Source organism: Eriocheir sinensis, chromosome 58, assembly GCF_024679095.1.
Source record: "Eriocheir sinensis breed Jianghai 21 chromosome 58, ASM2467909v1, whole genome shotgun sequence".
Classification (NCBI taxonomy): Eukaryota; Metazoa; Arthropoda; class Malacostraca; order Decapoda; family Varunidae; genus Eriocheir; species Eriocheir sinensis.
Window position 1 is genome coordinate 8406678 of NC_066566.1, and position 19864 is coordinate 8426541.

General features: G+C 42.2%; 1 protein-coding gene across 1 annotated transcript in view; it reads left to right on the forward strand.

The window, feature by feature from the left end:
* The first annotated feature begins 2977 nt into the window (after nt 1-2977).
* Nucleotides 2978-19864, forward strand: part of LOC126985119 (battenin-like) — a 47826-nt gene continuing 30939 nt past the window's right edge. The window contains exon 1 of the mRNA XM_050839602.1: nt 2978-3143. The gene's annotated coding sequence lies outside the window, so the exon portion shown is untranslated. The remainder of the gene's footprint in view (nt 3144-19864) is intronic.

Below are 19864 nucleotides of genomic sequence, written 5' to 3' on the forward strand. Positions count from 1 at the left end.
ATCTTTTATCGTTTACTCGCCTTTTTTCCAACTGGCTACCTGCTGTTTGGACATTTTGTAAACTGACCAACGATAATACTGGTGATTTTGTAAAGTCCAAAACCTTGATCCTTTTGCAAAATGCCCAGATATTTAGGTCATTTTGCAAAGTAACCACGGATTTGGTCTTTTTGCATACTGGCCGGGCATTCTGCAAAATGATCAAATTTGCAAAATGACCGTAATATATACATACATACATATATATATATATATATATATATATATATATATATATATATATATATATATATATATATATATATATATATATATATATATATATATATATATATATATATATATATATATATATATATATATATATATATATATATATATATATATATATATATATATATATATATATATATATATATATATATATATATATATATATATATATATATATATATATATATATATATATATATATATATATATATATATATATATATATATATATATATATATATATATATATATATATATATATATATATATATATATATATATATATATATATATATCAGATACCAGACTCAGATATAAAACAGAAAAATCACTGAGGAAGACTGACTCACGAATACAGGAACAATACAACACTAACAAAAGGGTGACATATAATCGTGTAGAAATTCGAGAATCTAAGGAAACCGACTGTATTGTCCTGGAGATTATAATGTAGGAGATGTGAAGTAGGATTGTGAGTGGGACAGGATTGTGATTATTTGTTTGCGATGTAAAGCAAAGGTAAAACCACTGGGTGTGGTAAAATTGGGTGTTTCCATGACTTGTAGTAGATTATACTATAGGAATGTGTTATTAGGATTTTGTGAAGAGAGTACATAATGATTGTGATGTAAGCAGAGAGATACAAACCACTGCTTGTGGAACGACGAGTGTTATTATTATTGGCAACAACTGAGCACATATTGTAGTATTATGTTTAAGACATGTCGTTTGTCATATGTTGCATCCATTGCTGAATATGCCAGTGTTATGATCGTCTGAGCATAGAATATTGCGTAAGGCAATTACTTTCATTTAATTTTAAATAAATGTATATTTACTTTTCCTTGTTTATCCCCGAACACCAGTCTCCAATAACAACTTAAGCCGGATCACGCTACCAGGGATACGAGACGGTGAGATCATTTATGGATTAATTAATGAGTGATAAAAGAGTTGATTTAATACAAGAAAGAAGGTCTAAATATATATATATATATATATATATATATATATATATATATATATATATATATATATATATATATATATATATATATATATATATATATATATATATATATATATATATATATATATATATATATATATATATATATATATATATATATATATATATATATATATATATATATATATATATATATATATATATATATATATATATATATATATATATATATATATATATATATATATATATATATATATATATATATATATATATATATATATATATATATATATATATATATATATATATATATATATATATATATATATATATATATATATATATATATATATATATATATATATATATATATATATATATATATATATATATATATATATCCCCTTCACCTGGAGCTGGATCCGCCACTGGTCTCCCCTGCTGCTTCCCACCATTTGCAGTCCACACTCCGCTTGTTATTCGCACTACGCACCTGTACCACCCTGCATCAGTAAACTTTGCACTCGCACATCTGTTTGTCGAATCTTACAGTAAAGATATCTTAATGACGAGAATAAGAAATGGACTTGGGCAAATCATATGATGCGTATAACTAATAACAAATGGGTAACGATAGTAACAGAGTGGCAACCCAGAAATTGTAGAAGTCAGAGCAGGCCGAGGAAGTGAACATGACCGTGCAAATAAAATAATTAATTTCGTCATGTATTCACTAGCTGCTCATCGTTTTGTTCAACCTCTCTCGTTATTTTTTTGGTTTGCTTTTCTTTTTCTTTAAAAAAAAAAAATAGTGCAGCATGTGAAAACAACTCAAGCACGCTGAAATCTGAAATTCTGAGACAAAACAGATACAAGCAAGAGTAACCTGGATTTTATACATTGCGGTGTCTTTTCGCGATTGGACATTCGACATTGTTCTTATCGTCACTCACATCACTGCTGAGTCGTACCGAGCATGGTAGTCTATTCCGGTTCGTTACTCCTTGGAACACAGAGCAACTTCTTCCTCTGTAGCCAACACAGTCTCATTACATCTTCTACTTAAGTAATTCCACTTCATTTCCCAATCATTCCTGTCATCAGCACTACAAAAAATATCATCTGCATCTCTCAGGATCTGCTTTTCAACACATCCTTACACCTTATTGATCTTATTCACTCATAGCCAGAAAACGTCTACTCATTCATTTCCATTTTTTTTTTGACGAACGAACAGAATATATTTCTTACTTGATGCATACTTTCTCACATCTCCCTACCAAAGTATTTAGGTATTCAGATTAAATAAAGTGCTGGTGATTTGGCAGTGGATAATATAATATACTAAGGGACGTGGCAGAAGTGATGCAACAGGAGGTAAAAAACATGATTTGACATATGAAGCTAAAACGGGATGTCTCGAGATTAGGTTACCCAGACAAACGTCTCTTCCACGCGTATGTGGCTCCCGCCAGAGGCAGAAGTAGCCTATCCACTAAAAGGTCACGCAATTGACCGACTCCTGAAAAATTGATTGTACAGCTTCGTCTTCCCCCAGGTGGGCAGGATGAGAGCAGCAGTAGCAGCAGCATTTGTGAGAGCAGCAACACTGGGGGCCTTCCTGTACCTCCCTTGGCACCTGAATCAGACATGGGCTCTGTTTACTTAAGTTGGTGCCAGACGTTTGCCACGCATGCGCAAAACATATGGGCACTCGCATGACTACGTGGGGAAGTTGCGCGCTCACGTTAGTCGTCAACGAGTGGCTGAGTAGTGAGTAAGGCCCCTCAGCACCGCCGCGCAGCTCATTGACTGACTGACTGGTGCAGGGGACGCGGACTTTGCCGCCGCCAGTCTGTGAGCTGATCTTACCTCAGGATTGGCGACTCTGCGACAGGTGAGGAGGCAGGTGTTTATTTGCTCTTTCAATTATAAAACGTGTCATGCAGCGGCGGTGAAGGTTTCTTTGCAATATTTATGCATGCGTGAGTTATGGGGCGCAAGGCCGAGATCGCTCTCTAACATAGATCACTGCGGCCGTTGTTTCTGGCCCAAAAGAAACATTTGATGTCTATTCATGAAGGAATTTGAACGCTGATGGTGTCTATCGTATTGGTTATTGAAGATGATAGAAACTGGAAAAAACAAAGACTCGAACTCAGAATGTAAATTATGTTTCACCACCCCAGACAAGCAACATATAGCTACGGAGTGTACACCAAGACGCATTTATTGAGTTGCAGAAAGGGACAAGCGTATGTTACGCTCACAGGTGAATGTACTCTGACAACGCAATGCCCTGACGCACCTAGAATGTGGGTGTTAGTGTGATGCACTTGAGAATACTTTGGTGCGCGACTTTCGGTCGGTAAAAATTAAGCAGCAAGGGAGGGGCGGGAAGTGTCGAACAGAATGTTGTACCGCCATGTCTAAGCTTCTTTTCACAGCTGACCCGAAGACGTATTCGTAAAAGATGTGGTAATTATTATCTCCAGGTCCCTTGAATCAAATGTGAAACGAAAGACTGAAGAAGTGATACTTTACCTGACATTAACGTTAAGAGGGCGAGACCAGCCCGTAGAGTAATGATCACATAGTAGATGAAGTTGACATTTCATCTCCCTGGACTTAGGTCGATTTTATTAACTAATCCCCCTCCTCCTGTTCCCCAGACCAGTCTTTGGTGTATTGGTCATAGGGGTTCAGTTCAATGAAAAAGTTTGAAGTACGAGCAAGGTTTAGTAAAGGTAAAATAAAATAAAAAATCCATGCTGACACGGCATTCTCACATGAAGACATACATTAATTTATCACGACAGAGATGAACCTTACGCGGGACAGCACACACGCTCTGTAACGATAGCTTGATTTGCACAACATTAGAACAAGAAGCATCGTCAAGTAAAGCGATTTCTAATGAATATTCAAGCGATATTTCAATCATTAAGTAAAAGAAAGTAATTAGACAAAACTGGTCAATGGGCAAGCAAATTAAATGGTATTATAAAACAAATGATATTATTGGCATCGATACTATATAATATTATCAGGGTAGTAGTAGTAGTAGTAATAGTTGTAGTAATAGTGGTGGTAGTGGTGGTGGTGCTATATTTTTTCATTATTATTATTATTATTATTATTATTATTATTATTATTATTATTATTATTATTATTATTATTATTATTATTATTATTATTATTATTATTATTATTATTATTATTATTAGTAGTAGTAGTAGTAGTAGTAGTAGAAGCAGTAGCAGCAGTAACATCAACAACAACAACCATCATGGGGGCATCATCAGTTATAGATTTTATTGCTAGATTGGTATTAGTGTCGAAGATAAGAAATAATAGCAAACATCAGCAACAACAACAGTATAAAGTGTTGAGATGATCATAGTGGTTGATGATAATGATACTAATAATGATGACAGTAACAATGATAATAATAATAATAATAATAATAATAATAATAATAATAATAATAATAATAATAATAATAATAATAATAATAATAATAATAATAGTAACAATAATAATAATGGTAATGATCATAACGATAAGTGATGCAAAATAGCAAAAAACAAACAAACAAACAAAAAACATGATAACCTCAACAACAAATGCAACCGTTTTGCTTCTGAATCTTAGGCAGCTGGCGTTGACAGGTACGCACTTCATCAGCACAGCCACTGCCGCTGCCAATGACAGGGAGGCAGGGCGTCACGGCGGTGCTCCTCTATCTCCACCACGCAGGTCAAAAGGGGTTACAGTTGTGGGGGAAATGAACAAAGGCGAGAGAAATGACGCAGTTTCTGTAGCCCAGGCTCCTTTGTATGGGAAGAAAAAATGTAGGTCTGGAATATGTGATGCGGGTTCTTTTTTATTCAGAAACCTGTATTAGTAAAACTGATTTCATGCAGGAAAAAGCAAGGCTGAAACTAACGTATATTGGTTGCTGGTCTTGCCACCACTGCGGAGAACTGCAAGGCAACCGCAGCCACGCTCACATGCGTACATCCTAGACTCTACAACCTCGAAACTCCATACTGAGGCTCTCATTTACTTTTGTAGCATTAGGGCACATTCTATGGTGTATATTTATTGCAGTTCCGCTTTATCTGTCATCCAGCTTCCGCATGCAACACCTTCAGCCCAATTTTATATCTGACCTAGTTCGTGAAAGGGAGGAGAGAGGGGGAACGGAGAGCGAGAATCGGTCCTATGGTAGCCTGACAATGGTAACGTCGCAAACTATCGATCTGAGTCCAGCACGCCAGTCGTGTTGACAACAGTGCGTGGTTTCGTGGTTTCTGGAGGTACAAGGAGTGGGAGAGGGTAGGGTTGGCAGACTAGTGGGAAGAGTGCGGGGTGGGTGGGGGGGGGGATATGGCGGACTATGGTAGAGGTAGCAAGGGGTAGGAATGGCAGGGGGGATGGTAGGCAGGTAGAGGGGGCAGTGTCATCGGCAGGGCCCCGTATGATCCAATGGCCAATGCCTCTTTCTTGGCCTTATCTATGACCATCTGTGAGGGTTGCAATTTTTACGTACCTATTATATTCTCGGCCTGCGTGCTGCATGCCCCGAGCCTTCAGCTGATGTGTTATCCAATATTGACAGCTTCCTTTGTACCTACTTTAACCTATCCACGTAAAGGAAAAGACAGTCAATACTTCGTTCCTTTTCTATGAGTTACATTCTAGTTCTTCTATTGTCATACGTGGTAATTTCTATCTGTACGGAAATATCATGTCACCTCAGGCAAGCGTTGGCATAAAGGAACACTGCCTATGCATTCCAGTGCAGCATTGTGCTTTGTTTTGCCTGCAGAGCTTTGTCAATATCCAGTCACGCCAGATAAAGCCAGCTATCTTTTTCTTTCTTTATCTATTTTATCATTTAAATAATTGATCTACTTATAATATTTTTTTTCTGCTCATATATCTATATATGAAGGAATCAGTCTATCTATATGTCTATTTATGTCTATGTTATTATTATTATTATTATTATTATTATTATTATTATTATTATAGTGGCGCCATCTTTATACTTTTCAGCATTTTCCATTTTAGACCCCTAGTTGCATAATATAAATTGTTGGGGAGGTGTTGGAGGGTCATGCGACGCCGATCTAGTACAGTTTTTGTGCTTTAACACTTGTTTGTGTGTGTGTGCTGTGTGGCGACCCAGGTGTCCATGGATATCAGGCTAGTGGAAGAAAGTCGCCGGGCACGTTCCTGTGTGAAGTGTTTCAGTGCTGGTGACTTCGCCCTCGTCCATTAATCGTGATGATGGAGGTTCCAGTGAAAGGTGCTCGTGTGCTACTGGTGACAGGAGTAATAAGAGTTGGATTATTATTATTATTATTATTATTATTATTATTATTATTATTATTATTATTATTATTATTATTATTATTATTATTATTATTATTATCTATCATTATCTTCATTATTATTATTATGAAAGCTAGTAATGTAGTAGTAGTAGCAGTAGTAGTATGAAAAGTAGAAGTAGTAGTCATATATCGCGTGTGGCCGAACTGGTAGCGTACTGGGCTCACATTCACCGCGTGATGGACGACGCGGGTTCGAATCCCCACGCTACCACTCGGATTTTTCAGTCACCGCCGAGTGGCTTAAAACTACCCACATGCTGTCCTGAAGACCACCCATCAACCCGGACTCTAGAGGAAGCCGTCCAAGCGAATCAAGAACGAGTTCCGGGGGGCAGCATGAGCCAATGCAAGATGGCGCCACTATAAACACTCGCCTGCGCCAGAACGGGCTGGGCCGACCATCAGGCCCCACCTGGAAGAAGCCTTGGGCCGACCATCAGGCCCCACCAGGAAGATGCCTACCGGCGCAACAGGCAACGACGTAAAAAAAAAAAAAAAAAAAAAAATCTGTTAGCGGTGAGGACAACGGTAGGGGGAGAAATATGAAAAAGCTAGTTTTACTGGTTTGATGTGTTTCTGGCTGAGTTAAACCTCATGATCATGATGTTATCTACAGCCCATTGAATATAGGTCAGGCGGAGAGCAGTTTACAGGCGAAATCCGTAATAAAATATCATACTTTCTTGGAAATACTAGTGGAGGGTTGCCATCCTGGGTGCCGGCAATCTGAGGGGGGGCGAGATGGAATTTCAGGGAGTTCGACAAAATGAGTGGCTCGCGTGGATTATTTTTTGTTGACATGTTTCTGAATAAATTACAATCCAATTTTTTTTTTTTTACAACAAAGGAGGCAGCTCAAGGGCAACAAAAAAGAAAACAATAATAAAAAAAAAACCCGCTACTCGCTGCTCCTAAAGTAAAACAAAAGAGGTGGCCGAAAGGAAGATCAAATACAGGAGGAGAGGTGTCCTGATACCCTCCTCTTGAAAGAGTTCAAGTCGTAGGCAGGAGGAAATACAGATGAAGGAAGATTGTTCCAGAGTTTACCAGCGTGAGGGATGAAAGAGTGAAGATGCTGGTTAACTCTTGCATAAGGGGTTTGGACAGTATAGGGATGAGCATGAGTAGAAAGTCGAGTGCAGCGGGGCCGCGGGAGGGGGGGAGGCATGCAGTTAGCAAGTTCAGAAGAGCAGTCAGCGTGGAAATATCGATAGAAGATAGACAGAGAGGCAACATTGCGGCGGAATTTAAGAGGTAGAAGACTATCAGTATGAGGAGGAGAGCTGATGAGACGAAGAGCCTTAGCGTCCACTCTGTCCAGAAGAGCTGTGTGAGTGGAGCCCCCCCACACATGAGATGCATACTCCATACGAGGGCGGACAAGGCCCCTGTATATGGACAGCAACTGTGCAGGGGAGAAGAACTGGCGGAGACGGTACAGAACGCCCAGCCTCGAGGAAGCTGATTTAGTAAGAGATGAGATATGAGGTTTCCAGTTGAGATTTTGAGTTAAGGATAGACCGAGGATGTTTAGTGTTGAGGAAGGTGATAGCTGGGTGTTGTCAAAGAATAGGGGATAGTTGTTTGGAAGATTGTGTCTAGTGGATAGGTGGAGAAACTGTGTTTTTGAGGCGTTGAAGGACACCAGGTTCTTCTTGCCCCAATCGGAAATAATAGTAAGGTCTGAGGCTAAGCGTTCTGCAGCCTCCAGCCTTGAGTCGTTAAGTTCCTGAAGGGTGGGTCTTCTATTAAAAGAAGTTGAGTAATGCAGAGTGGAATCATCGGCGTAGGAATGGATAGGACAGTTCGTTTTGGAAAGAAGATCATCAATGAACAACAGAAAAAGAGTGGGAGATAGGACAGAACCCTGTGGGACACCACTGTTAATAGATTTAGGGGAAGAACAGTGACCGTCTACCACGGCAGAAATAGAACGGTCAGAAAGGAAACTGGAGATAAAGGTACAAAGAGAAGGATAGAAACCGTAGGAGGGTAGTTTAGAAAGCAAAGATTTGTGCCAGACCCTATCAAAAGCTTTTGATATGTCCAGCGCAATAGCAAAAGTCTCACCGAAACGGCTAAGAGAGGATGACCAAGAGTCAGTTAAGAAGGTTAGGAGATCACCAGTAGAACGCCCCTTGCGGAACCCATACTGGCGATCAGATAGAAGGTCAGAAGTGGAAAGGTGCTTTTGAATCTTCCGGTTAAGGATTGATTCAAAAGCTTTAGATAGACAAGAAAGTAAAGCTATAGGACGGTAGTTTGAGGGATTGGAGCGGTCACCCTTCTTAGGCACAGGCTGTATGAAGGCATACTTCCAGCGAGAAGGAAAGGTAGATGTTGACAGGCAGAGGCGAAAGAGTTTGACCAGGAAGGGTGACAGCACGGAGGCACAGTTTTTAAGGACAATAGGAGGCACTCCATCAGGTCCATAAGCCTTCTGAGGATTGAGGCCAGAGAGGGCATAGAAAACATCATTTTGAAGAATCTTTATAACAGGCGTAAAGGAGTCAGAGGGGGGATGAGTAGGAGGAATATGCCCAGAATCGTCCAGAGTGGAGTTTTTAGAAAAAGTTTGAGAGAAGAGTTCAGCCTTAGAGATAGATGAGACGGCAGTGGTGCCGTCAGGACTGAGGAGTGGAGGGAAAGATGAAGAAGTGAAGTTGGAGGAGATGTTTTTGGCTAGATGCCAGAAGTCACGGGAAGAGTTAGATAAAGCAAGGTTTTGACATTTTCTATTAATGAAAGAATTTTTGGTTAGTCGGAGAATAGATTTGGCACGATTTCGGGCAGAAATGTAAAGTTCATAATTAGCATTAGTTTGAAGGCTCTGGTACCTTTTGTGAGCTACCTCTCTATCATTGACAGCACGAGAACAAGCGTGATTAAACCAAGGCTTTTTAGCGTGAGGAGTAGAGAAAGAACGAGGAATGTATGCCTCCATTCCAGAGACAATCACCTCTGTGATGCGCTGAGCACACACAGAGGGGTCTCTATCCTGGAAGCAATAATCATTCCACGGGAAATCGGAAAAGTACATCCTCAGGTCGTCCCACCGAGCTGAAGCAAAATGCCAGAAGCATCGCCTCTTCGGTGGGTCCAAAGGGTGTACAGGAGCGATAGGACAGGATGCAGAAATAAGATTGTGATCGGAGGAGCCCAACGGAGAGAACAGTTTGACAGAATAAGCAGAAGGGTTTGAGGTAAGGAAGAGTTCTAGAATGTTGGGCCGATCTCCAAGACGGTCGGGAATATGTGTAGGGTGCTGGACCAACTGCTCTAGGTCGTTGAGGATAGCAAAGTTGTAGGCTTGTTCACCAGGATGGTCAGTGAAAGAGAATGAAAGCCAAAGCTGTTGGTGAACATTGAAATCTCCTAGGATGGAGATTTCAGCGAAGGGAGAGTGGGTCAAGATGTGCTCCTCTTTAGAATTCAAATAGTCAAAGAATTTTACATAGTTGGTAGAGTTAGGTGAGAGATAAACAGCACAGATGTATTTAGTAATAGAATGACAATGAAGTCTTAGCCAGATGGTGGAAAATTCAGAAGAGTCAAGGTTGTGGGCACGAGAGCAAGTGATGTCGTTGCGCACGTAGGCGCAACATCCAGCTTTGGATTGAAATTTAGGATAGAGATAGTATGAGGGAACAGAGTAGAGATTGCTGTCAGTAGCCTCAGAAACCTGTGTTTCGGTAAGGAAGAGAAGGTGAGGTTTAGAGGAGGAGAGATGATGTTCCACAGAATGAAAATTAGAGCGAAGACCGCGAATGTTGCAGAAATTGAGAAGAAAGAGGTTCGAGGAGTTATCAAGACACCTCTCGGGTCGGCAGCCAGAAGGGGAGTCCTCCCTGGGGGAATTTGTGGTCCCCCCCCCAGGCGGGGACTCCGAGGCTTGGTGTATGTGCGCCATTTTGAAATTTTAATTTTGGGAAAAGGTGTATATGTTGTGTGAATGTAGTGTGGTGTGGATAAAGAGAGGATCTGTCTTTAGAGAGCATGCTGAACTACTCTCCGGTGTTGGTGAGACAATAGGGAAATTTAAATTTCGGTGTCTTGCACTGGATAAAGCTTATGTTATGTTTATTTTTTTTTCACTTGCAGTGTTGTAAGAAATTCAATACGTAGTTAAAAAAATTAGAAATACGGCTTGTTTTTCTTCAAATGTGACATTACTTTTGTACGAGGTGCGAACACAAATCAAACACTTCCTAAGGGTTTGGCATAGAAAAGGTGAGGAACCACTGCCCTGCCTTATACTTGTTTATCGTGTAGCGACCCTCTTATATCATTAATTCAATAGGGATGTGGCCTGAGACCACTACCTAAGTATAAGTTTTTCTTTACCAAAACTTGATCCTTTTGAAATGAAATAATAAAACGCCGTAGTAAATTAAGTCAGGGGCACCCGCCACGGGCGAGCGTGGCCTCGCAGCTCATCTCCGTCGCATTGGCCCATGAGCCTGTGGGGGGAATATCCCATTCCCAAGGGACAAGGGTCAATGTGACATCCGGGTCACCACAGTGTAATTCCCCAGGTTTCCCTAGGTACCCATTTATCGACGTGCCCGAAAGGATGAATAGCTGGGTGAGCTGAATTTTGATTTCACGGACCAGGATTCGAATCCGGGGCCACGGATTCGTAACTAGATGCGCTAACCACTGCACCACGCTGTAGTGAAGGATGGTTAAAATATTCCTCTATCCCTCCCACCAGCACCGATACGCTTGAGCATAATATTATGAGGTAGCTCAATAACTGTTCAGTACAGTAGCAGCACGATAGGCACTCCGACTGGTTAGACCCACAAATCAAACGACGAATAGCGATAACGCACGAGAAATCCTACCAAGGCAATGCGGACAGGCAGAGAATAAACACCGGCGGGGGGAGATTAGAGGCTCGGTGCACTGCACGCCGCTGGTGCAACCTGTGGCGCACTTTGATCTCCGTTTTCAAATTTGGGAGTCAGTGAGTAATTGAGTTATTAGTGTAGTATCCTTGCTATTTCTATGGAGGACCTTTTTTTTTTTACCGCAAGGGAGGCAACTCAAGATCCAAAAACAATACCATCAACAAAAAAGCCCGCTAGACGCTGATCCAACAACATAAAAAAGAAAGAGAACCCAGAAGAGAGGTCAGTTTCGGGGGGAGAGGTCTCATGATACTCTCCTCTTGAATGAGTTCAAGTCGTAGGCAGGAGGAAATAGAGACGAAGGAAGAGTGTTCCAGAGATTGCCAGCGGAAGAAATGAAAAAAATGAAGAGGCTGGTTAACTCTTGCTAAAGATATTTAGATGGAATAGGGATGGGCAAGAGTAGACAGTCATGTGCAGCGGGGCCGCGGGAGGGGCAAGTTCAGAAGAGCAGTCAGCATGGAAGAATTAACAGAAGACAGAAAGAGATGCAGCATTGCAGCGGAAATTAAGGGGTAGAAGATCGCTGGCAAGAGGAGGGGAGTTGATGAAACGTAGAGCCTTTGACTCCGCTCTATCTAGCAGAGCTGTATGTGGAACTCCCCACAAATTACGAGGAGGAGGAGGAAGACACCTACCGAACATAAGAACATAAGAACATAAGAACGCAGGAGTCTACAAGAGGCCGGTAGGCCTGTACGAGGCAGCTCCTTTGACCCTAAGCTCCCGTGTATCTAACCCCACCTAATATCGCTGTCCATGAATTTATCTAGTCTATTTTTGAATGTGACAATTGTATTGGCACTCACCACATGACTGCTAAGCCTATTCCACTCATCCACCACCCTGTTAGTAAACCAATTTTTGCCCATGTCCCTGTTGAATCTGAATTTATCCAGTTTAAACCCATTACTTCGTGTCCTACCCGGTTCTCTTACCAACAAAACCTTATGAATGTCTCCCTTATTAAACCCCTTCATCCATTTATAAACCTCGATCATGTCTCCACGCACCCTTCGCCTTTCTAGAGAACGGGCGTGAGCTTCTCCCGGTGAGGATATATGGGAAGCGAGGAGCTCTTCGTCTCATCAGCTCTCCTCCTCCTACTGATAGTCTTCTACCTCTTAAATTCCACCGCGATGTTGCCTCTCTTTCTATCTTCTATCGATATTTCCACGCTGACTGCTCTTCTGAACTTGCTAACTGCATGCCTCCCCCCCTCCCGCGGGTTCGCTGCACACGACTTTCTACTCATGCTCATCCCTATACTGTCCAAACCCCTTATGCAAGAGTTAACCAGCATCTTCACTCTTTCATCCCTCACGCTGGTAAACTCTGGAACAATCTTCCTTCATCTGTATTTCCTTCTGCCTACGACCTGAACTCTTTCAAAAGGAGGGTATCAGGACACCACTCCTCCCGAAATTGACCTTTCTTTCGGCCACCTCTTTTGATTCTTTTTTGGGAGCAGCGAGTAACGGGCTTCTTTTTTATTATTTTTTTTTGGTGCCCTTGAGCTGTTTCCTTTGTTGTAAAAAAAAAAAAAAGTCAACTTAGGGTACAGAGTGACTTCCAACAAACATATACTAGAAATATCCTTAATCGTATTATGGGGAGGCAGTGGCTGAGTGGTTTGCGTGACGGGGTCCGTCACGCAGACCAATCAGTCAAAAAGGAGGCACACCGACTTCAATTGCTTAATAAGCAGATATGCGAACTTTAACTCTTGTAGCACTGTACTCCAATTGGTCTCCTTCCTGGTACGTCCATCATCATCAGCATTCTCTCTCTCTCTCTCTCTCTCTTTCTCTTGTCATATACCTCAGCATCCTTTGATCACTTTAAAATGTCCAAACATAACATTTCATTGCACCCTTTTGTCTCATCAGCACCAGAGAGCAGTTCAGCATGCTCTCTAAAGACAGTTCCTCTCTCTTTCTACACCACACTACATTCACACAACACACACACCTTTTCCCAAAATTCAAAATTCAAAATTCAAAATGGCGAAAATCAACACTGCCTCGGAGTCCCCGCCTGGGGTGGGGGGCCATAAATTCCCCCAGGGAGGACTCCCCTTCTGGCTGCCGACTTAAGAGGTGTCCTGATAACTCCTCGAACCTCCTCCTTATCAATTTCTGCAACATTCGTGGTCTTCGTTCTAATTTTTATTCTGTGGAACATCATCTCTCTTCCTCTAAACCTCACCTTCTCTTCCTCACCGAAACACAGGTTTCTGCGGCTACTGACAGCAACCTCTACTCTGTTCTCTCCTACCATCTCTATCCTAAATTTCAATCCAAAGCTGGATGTTGCGCCTACGTGCGCAACGACATCACTTGCTCTCGTGCCCACGACCTTGACTCTTCTGAAATTTCCACCATCTGGTTAAGACTTCATTGTCATTCTATTACTAAATGCATCTGTACTGTTTATCTCTCACCTAACTCTACTAACTATGTAAAATTCTTTTACTATTTGAATTCTAAGTGGAGCACATCTAGACTCACTCTCCCTTCGTTGAAATCTCCATCTTGGGATATTTCAATGTTCACCACCAGCTTTGGCTTTCGTCCTCTTTCACTGACCAGCCTGGTGAACTAGCCTACAACTTTGCCCTCCTCAACGACCTAGAGCAGTTGGTTCAGCACCCTTCAAGTATTCCCGACCGTCTTGGAGACAGGCCCAACATTCTAGACCTCTTTCTTACTTCTAATCCTTCTTCTTACTCTGTCAAATTGTTCTCTCCGTTGGGCTCCTCCGATCATAACCTTATTACTGTTTCCTGTCCTATCGCTCCTGTACATCTTCTGGACCCACCGAAGAGGCGATGCTTCTGGCATTTTGCTTCAGCTCGGTGGGACGACCTGAGGATGTACTTTTCCGATTTCCCGTGGAATGATTACTGCTTCCAGGAGAGAGACCCCTCTGTGTGTGCCCAGCGCATCTCAGAGGTGATTGTCGCTGGAATGGAGGCATGCATTCCACGTTCTTTCTCTACTCCTCATGCTAAAAAGCCTTGGTTTAATCATTCTTGTTCTCGTGCTATTAAAGATAGAGAGGCAGCTCACAAAAGGTTCCAGAGCCTTCGAAATCCTGCTAACTATGACCTTTACATTTCAGCCCGGAATCGTGCCAAATCTATTCCCCGACTTACCAAAACTTCTTTTATCAACAGAAAATGTCAACACCTTGCTTCTTCTAATTCTTCCCGTGACTTCTGGCATCTAGCCAAAAATATCTCCTCCAATTTCACTTCTTCCTCTTTCCCTCCTCTCCTTAACCCTGACGGCAGCACTGCCGTCTCATCTGTCTCTAAGGCTGAGCTCTTCGCTCAAACTTTCTGTAAGAACTTCACCCTGGACGATTTTGGGCATATTCCTCCTACTTATCCCCCCTCTGACTCCTTTATGCCTGTTATTAAGATTCTTCCAAATGATGTTTTCTATGCCCTCTCTGGTCTCAACTCTCAGAAGGCTTATGGACCTGATGGAGTGCCTCCTATTCTCCTTAAAAACTGTGCTTCCGTGCTGACACCCTACCTGGTCAAAATCTTTCGTCTCTGCCTATCAACATCTACCTTTCCTTCCTGCTGGAAGTATGCCTTTGTACAGCCTGTGCCTAAGAAGGGTGACCGTTCCAATCCTCAAATTACCGCCCTATAGCTTTACTTTCCTGTCTATCTAAAGCTTTTGAATCAATCCTTAACCGGAAGATTCAAAAGCACCTTTCCACTTCTAACCTTCTATCTGATCGCCAGTTTGGGTTCCGCAAGGGGCGTTCTACTGGCGATCTTCTTGCTCTCTTAACTGACTCTTGGTCATCCTCTCTTAGCCGTTTCGGTGAAACTTTCTCTGTTGCGCTAGACATATCGAAAGCCTTCGATAGAGTCTGGCACAAGTCTTTGCTTTCTAAACTCCCCTTTTTCGGATTCTATCCCTCTCTCTGTTCCTTTATCTCCAGTTTCCTTTCCGGCCGTTCTATCTCTGCATTGAAAGACGGTCACTGTTCTTCCCCTAAACCTATCAACAGTGGTGTTCCACAGGGCTCTGTCCTATCACCCACTCCCTTCCTGTTATTCATCAATGATCTTCTTTCCATAACAAACTGTCCTGTCCACTCATATGCCGACGACTCCACTCTGCATTATTCAACTTCTTTCAATAGAAGACCATCACAGCAGGAAGTACACGACTCCAGACTGGAGACTGCAGAACGCTTAACCTCAGACCTTGCTATCATTTCCGACTGGGGCAGAAGGAACCTTGTGTCCTTCAATGCCTCAAAAACTCAGTTTCTCCACCTATCAACTCGACACAATCTTCCAAACACCTATCCCCTATTCTTCGACAACACTCAGCTATCACCATCTTCAACACTAAACATCCTCGGTCTATCCTTAACCCAAAATCTCAACTGGAAACTTCACATCTCCTCTCTCGCTACATCAGCTTCCTCGAGGTTGGGCGTTCTGTATCGTCTCCGCCAGTTCTTCTCCCCCGCGCAGTTGCTATTCATATACAGGGGCCTTGTCCGCCCTCGTATGGAGTATGCATCTCACGTGTGGGGGGGCTCCACTCACACAGCTCTTCTGGACAGAGTTGAGTCTAAGGCTCTTCGTCTCATCAGCTCTCCTCCTACTGATAGTCTTCTACCTCCTAAATTCTGTCGCGATGTTGCCTCTCTTACTATCTTCTATCGATATTTCCACGCTGACTGCTTTTCTGAACTTGCTAACTGCATGCCTCCCCCCCTCCCGCGGCCCCGCTGCACGCGACTTTCTACTCATGCTCATCCCTATACTGTCCAAACCCCTTATGCAAGAGTTAACCAGCATCTTCTCTCTTTCATCCCTCACGCTGGTAAACTCTGGAACAATCTTCCTTCATCTGTATTTCCTCCTGCCTACGACTTGAACTCTTTCAAGAGAAGGGTATCAGGACACCTCTCCTCCCGAAATTGACCTCTCTTTCGGCCACCTCTTTTGATTCTTTTTTAGGAGCAGCGAGTAGCGGGCTTTTTTTATTATTGGTTCCTTTTTTTGTGCCCTTGAGCTGTCTCCTTTGTTGTAAAAAAAAAAATGAGATGATTACTCCATACGAGGGCGGACAAGGCTCCTGTATATGGATAGCACCTGAGAGTGGGAAAAGAACCGGCGGAGACAATACTAATGGGCCAATATTTGTGTATCAAATTTAACGTATATCAGAATATTGTATACTATATATATCGTGTGTATCTTTAAGTTTAACGCGGTGAAGACTAATGCAGCTAGACAATTGTGCTAATATTACTGCGACTAAGATATGACCTGTTTGTCCGACCAATAAATCTGGACCTTGAAGGAACGATGTTGTTACTCCGTGAAACAGAGTGATGGATCATGTAGCGTGTGAGGTACAAGAAGCCTGAAATCAGCCACTCAGCGAATGACTAGTGTTGTGTAATTCTCCAAACTGAAATTGAGAGAATTCGTAACATAACCGATCATGGCTATTAATTAGTGTTTGTACTCAAAGATAAATTGTGTGTAATAAATGTTCAGTGAGTTGGAAGTAATCGTTGGATATTTAATTGTGATACTATAATGGAAATATCAGACATGAAAACTGACCCAATGGATATTTGTGATACTATTCGTGAAAGCAATTAAAACTCACTCACTCACAACGATGTTTGAGAATAAGTCCAACGAGGATTATTATTGAGGCTAACATTGTAATTGTTGACGGCCCTCACAGGGCGCTGCACTAGCAGTGGAGCGGGGCCTGAAACTTCATCAACGGTAAACGGTAAACAGAACACTCAATGAATGAACATCGCTTATCCCTCTCCTCCTACTGCTGTTTTTATATTATTATTATTATTTTTTTTTTTGTGTGTGTGTGTGGAATGCCGACGTGAATTTGGATAGGGGCTACTCGTAGCCCGGATCGATCTCAAGAAGGTTTTTGAGTCAGTGCATCGTGAGGCACTCTGGGATATTCTGCGAATCCGTGGGATTTCTGCACGTTTTATTGACCTGATGACTGGTCTTTACTTTGGGACTGACGGCGCTGTGAAGTGTGGGAGAGGCGCCTCTGGCTTCTTCCCTCTTAATTCAGGAATGAGGCAGGAGTGATCTGGGACTGAAGGTCTCCTCAACCAAAACCAAGGTCCAGTCATTTTGAGGCTCACTGGATGACACAGTTCAGTCTCTTCGTACGTGTGGTGAAAACTTCGAGGTCACCAAAAGTTTCACATACCTTGGTAGCGTAGTGCATTACTTTTTTCTTTTACAGCAAAGGAGGCAGCTTAAGGGCAATAAACAAAAAAACAACAGCAAAAATGCCGCTAGACGCTATTCCAACAAAAGAGAATGGAACGAGAGGCCAAAAGAGAAGTCACTTTCGCGTGGAGAGGTGTCTTGATACTCTTGTCTTGAAAAAGTTCAAGTCGTAGGCAGCAGGGAATACATACAAAGGAAGGCCAAAGTTTACCAGCAGAAGGGACAAAAGAATGAAGATACTTATTAACTTTTGCATATGGGATTTGGATAGTATAGGGATGAGCAAGAGTAAAAAGTCGAGTGCAGCGGAGCCGCAGGAGGGGGGTAGACATGTAGTCAGCAAATCCAGAAGAGCAGTCAGCATGAAAATATCGATAGAAGACAGAAAGAGATGCAACACTGCGGCGGAATTTACGAGGTAGAAAACTGCTAGTAAGAGGAGAGGAGTTGATGAGACGAAGAGCCTTTGACTTCACTCTGTCTAGTAGGGCTGTGTGTGTGAGGAACCACCCCCACCCCCACATGAGATGCATACTCCTTACGAGGACGGACAAGCCCCCTATATATGGATATTATCTGTGCTGGGAAGAAGAACTCGCGGAGACTATAGAGAACGCCCATCCTCGAAGAAGCTGATTTAGCGAGAGAAGAGATATGAAGTTTCCAGTTAAGATTTTGAGTTAAGGATAGACCGAGGATGTTTATTGTAGAAGAAGGTGACAGGTGTGTGTCATCGAAGAAAAAGGGATAGGTGTTTGGAAGATTTTGTCGAGTTGATAGGTGGAGAAATTGAGTTTTTGAGGCATTTAAGGACACAAGGTTCCTTTTGCCCCAATCGGAAATAATAGCAAGGTCTGAGGTCAAGCGTTCTGCAGCCTCCAGCCTGGAATCGCGTAATTCCTGTCGGGAGGGTCTTCTGCTCAAGGATATTGAGTAATGCAGAGCAGAGTCATCAGCATATGAGTGGATAGGACAATTTGTTATAGAAAGAAGATTATTGATGAACAACAGAAAGAGAGTGGGAGATAGGACAGAGCCCTGCGGGACCATTTTTTTTTTTTTTTTTTTTTTTTTGCTGCCTATTGCGCCGGTAGGCTTCTTTCCGGTGGGTCCTGATGGTCGGCCCAGCCCGTTCTGGCGCAGGCGAGATTTTATAGTGGCGCCATCTTCCATTGGCTCATGGTGGGTCTTACCAGGAAGTCACTCGACGGATTGGCCTGGCCCACGGTGTTATGGACTCGCATATATGACGTTGTCGATACCTATGTAGGTGGACAAAGATTCGAATCTTCAAGTTGTTTGTGCTCCTTGTCCTACTGTATGAGTCTGAGAAACGGACACTGCATAGTCACTTGGAGAAAGGCTATCTAGTGGGCCATGCATGGAGAGGCGTAACGATGATTTTGGTACCAAGTACCTTCGCAGGATCATGGGGTATCGGTGGGATGACTTTGTGTCGAATCAGAGACTATCCAGTGAAACTGAATCGAGGACTGTTACCAGCTTAGTCCATTAAAACCAACTACGGCTATATGGGCAGTGGCACGCCCCTCAGACCCCGATCCTGTTCACAGGGTTGTTTCTGTACGAGACAACCCTGAGTGGACAGGACAAGAGGACGCCCACGTAACTCATGGCTGGGCAAGTCGATCGATCCTGCTTTAAATATATAGGAGGGATTTACGATGGACTGGGCAGCTGAGTGGGAGACGGCAAGTGATTGAAGCGACGCGCCCCCGGGCGTATGCTCCCTATTAGTGTGTCATAGCTCGAAAAACAGATATATGAATGTGTGTGTGTGTGTGTGTGTGTGTGTGTGTGTGTGTGTGTGTGTGTGTGTATCTCTGTGTCTCTCTCTCTCTCTCTCTCTCTCTCTCTCTCTCTCTCTCTCTCTCTCTCTCTCTCTCTCTCTCTCTCTCTCTCTCTCTCTCTCTCTCTCTCTCTCTCTCTCTCTCTCTCTCTCTCTCTCTCTCTCTATATATATATATATATATATATATATATATATATAGATATATATATAGATAGATAT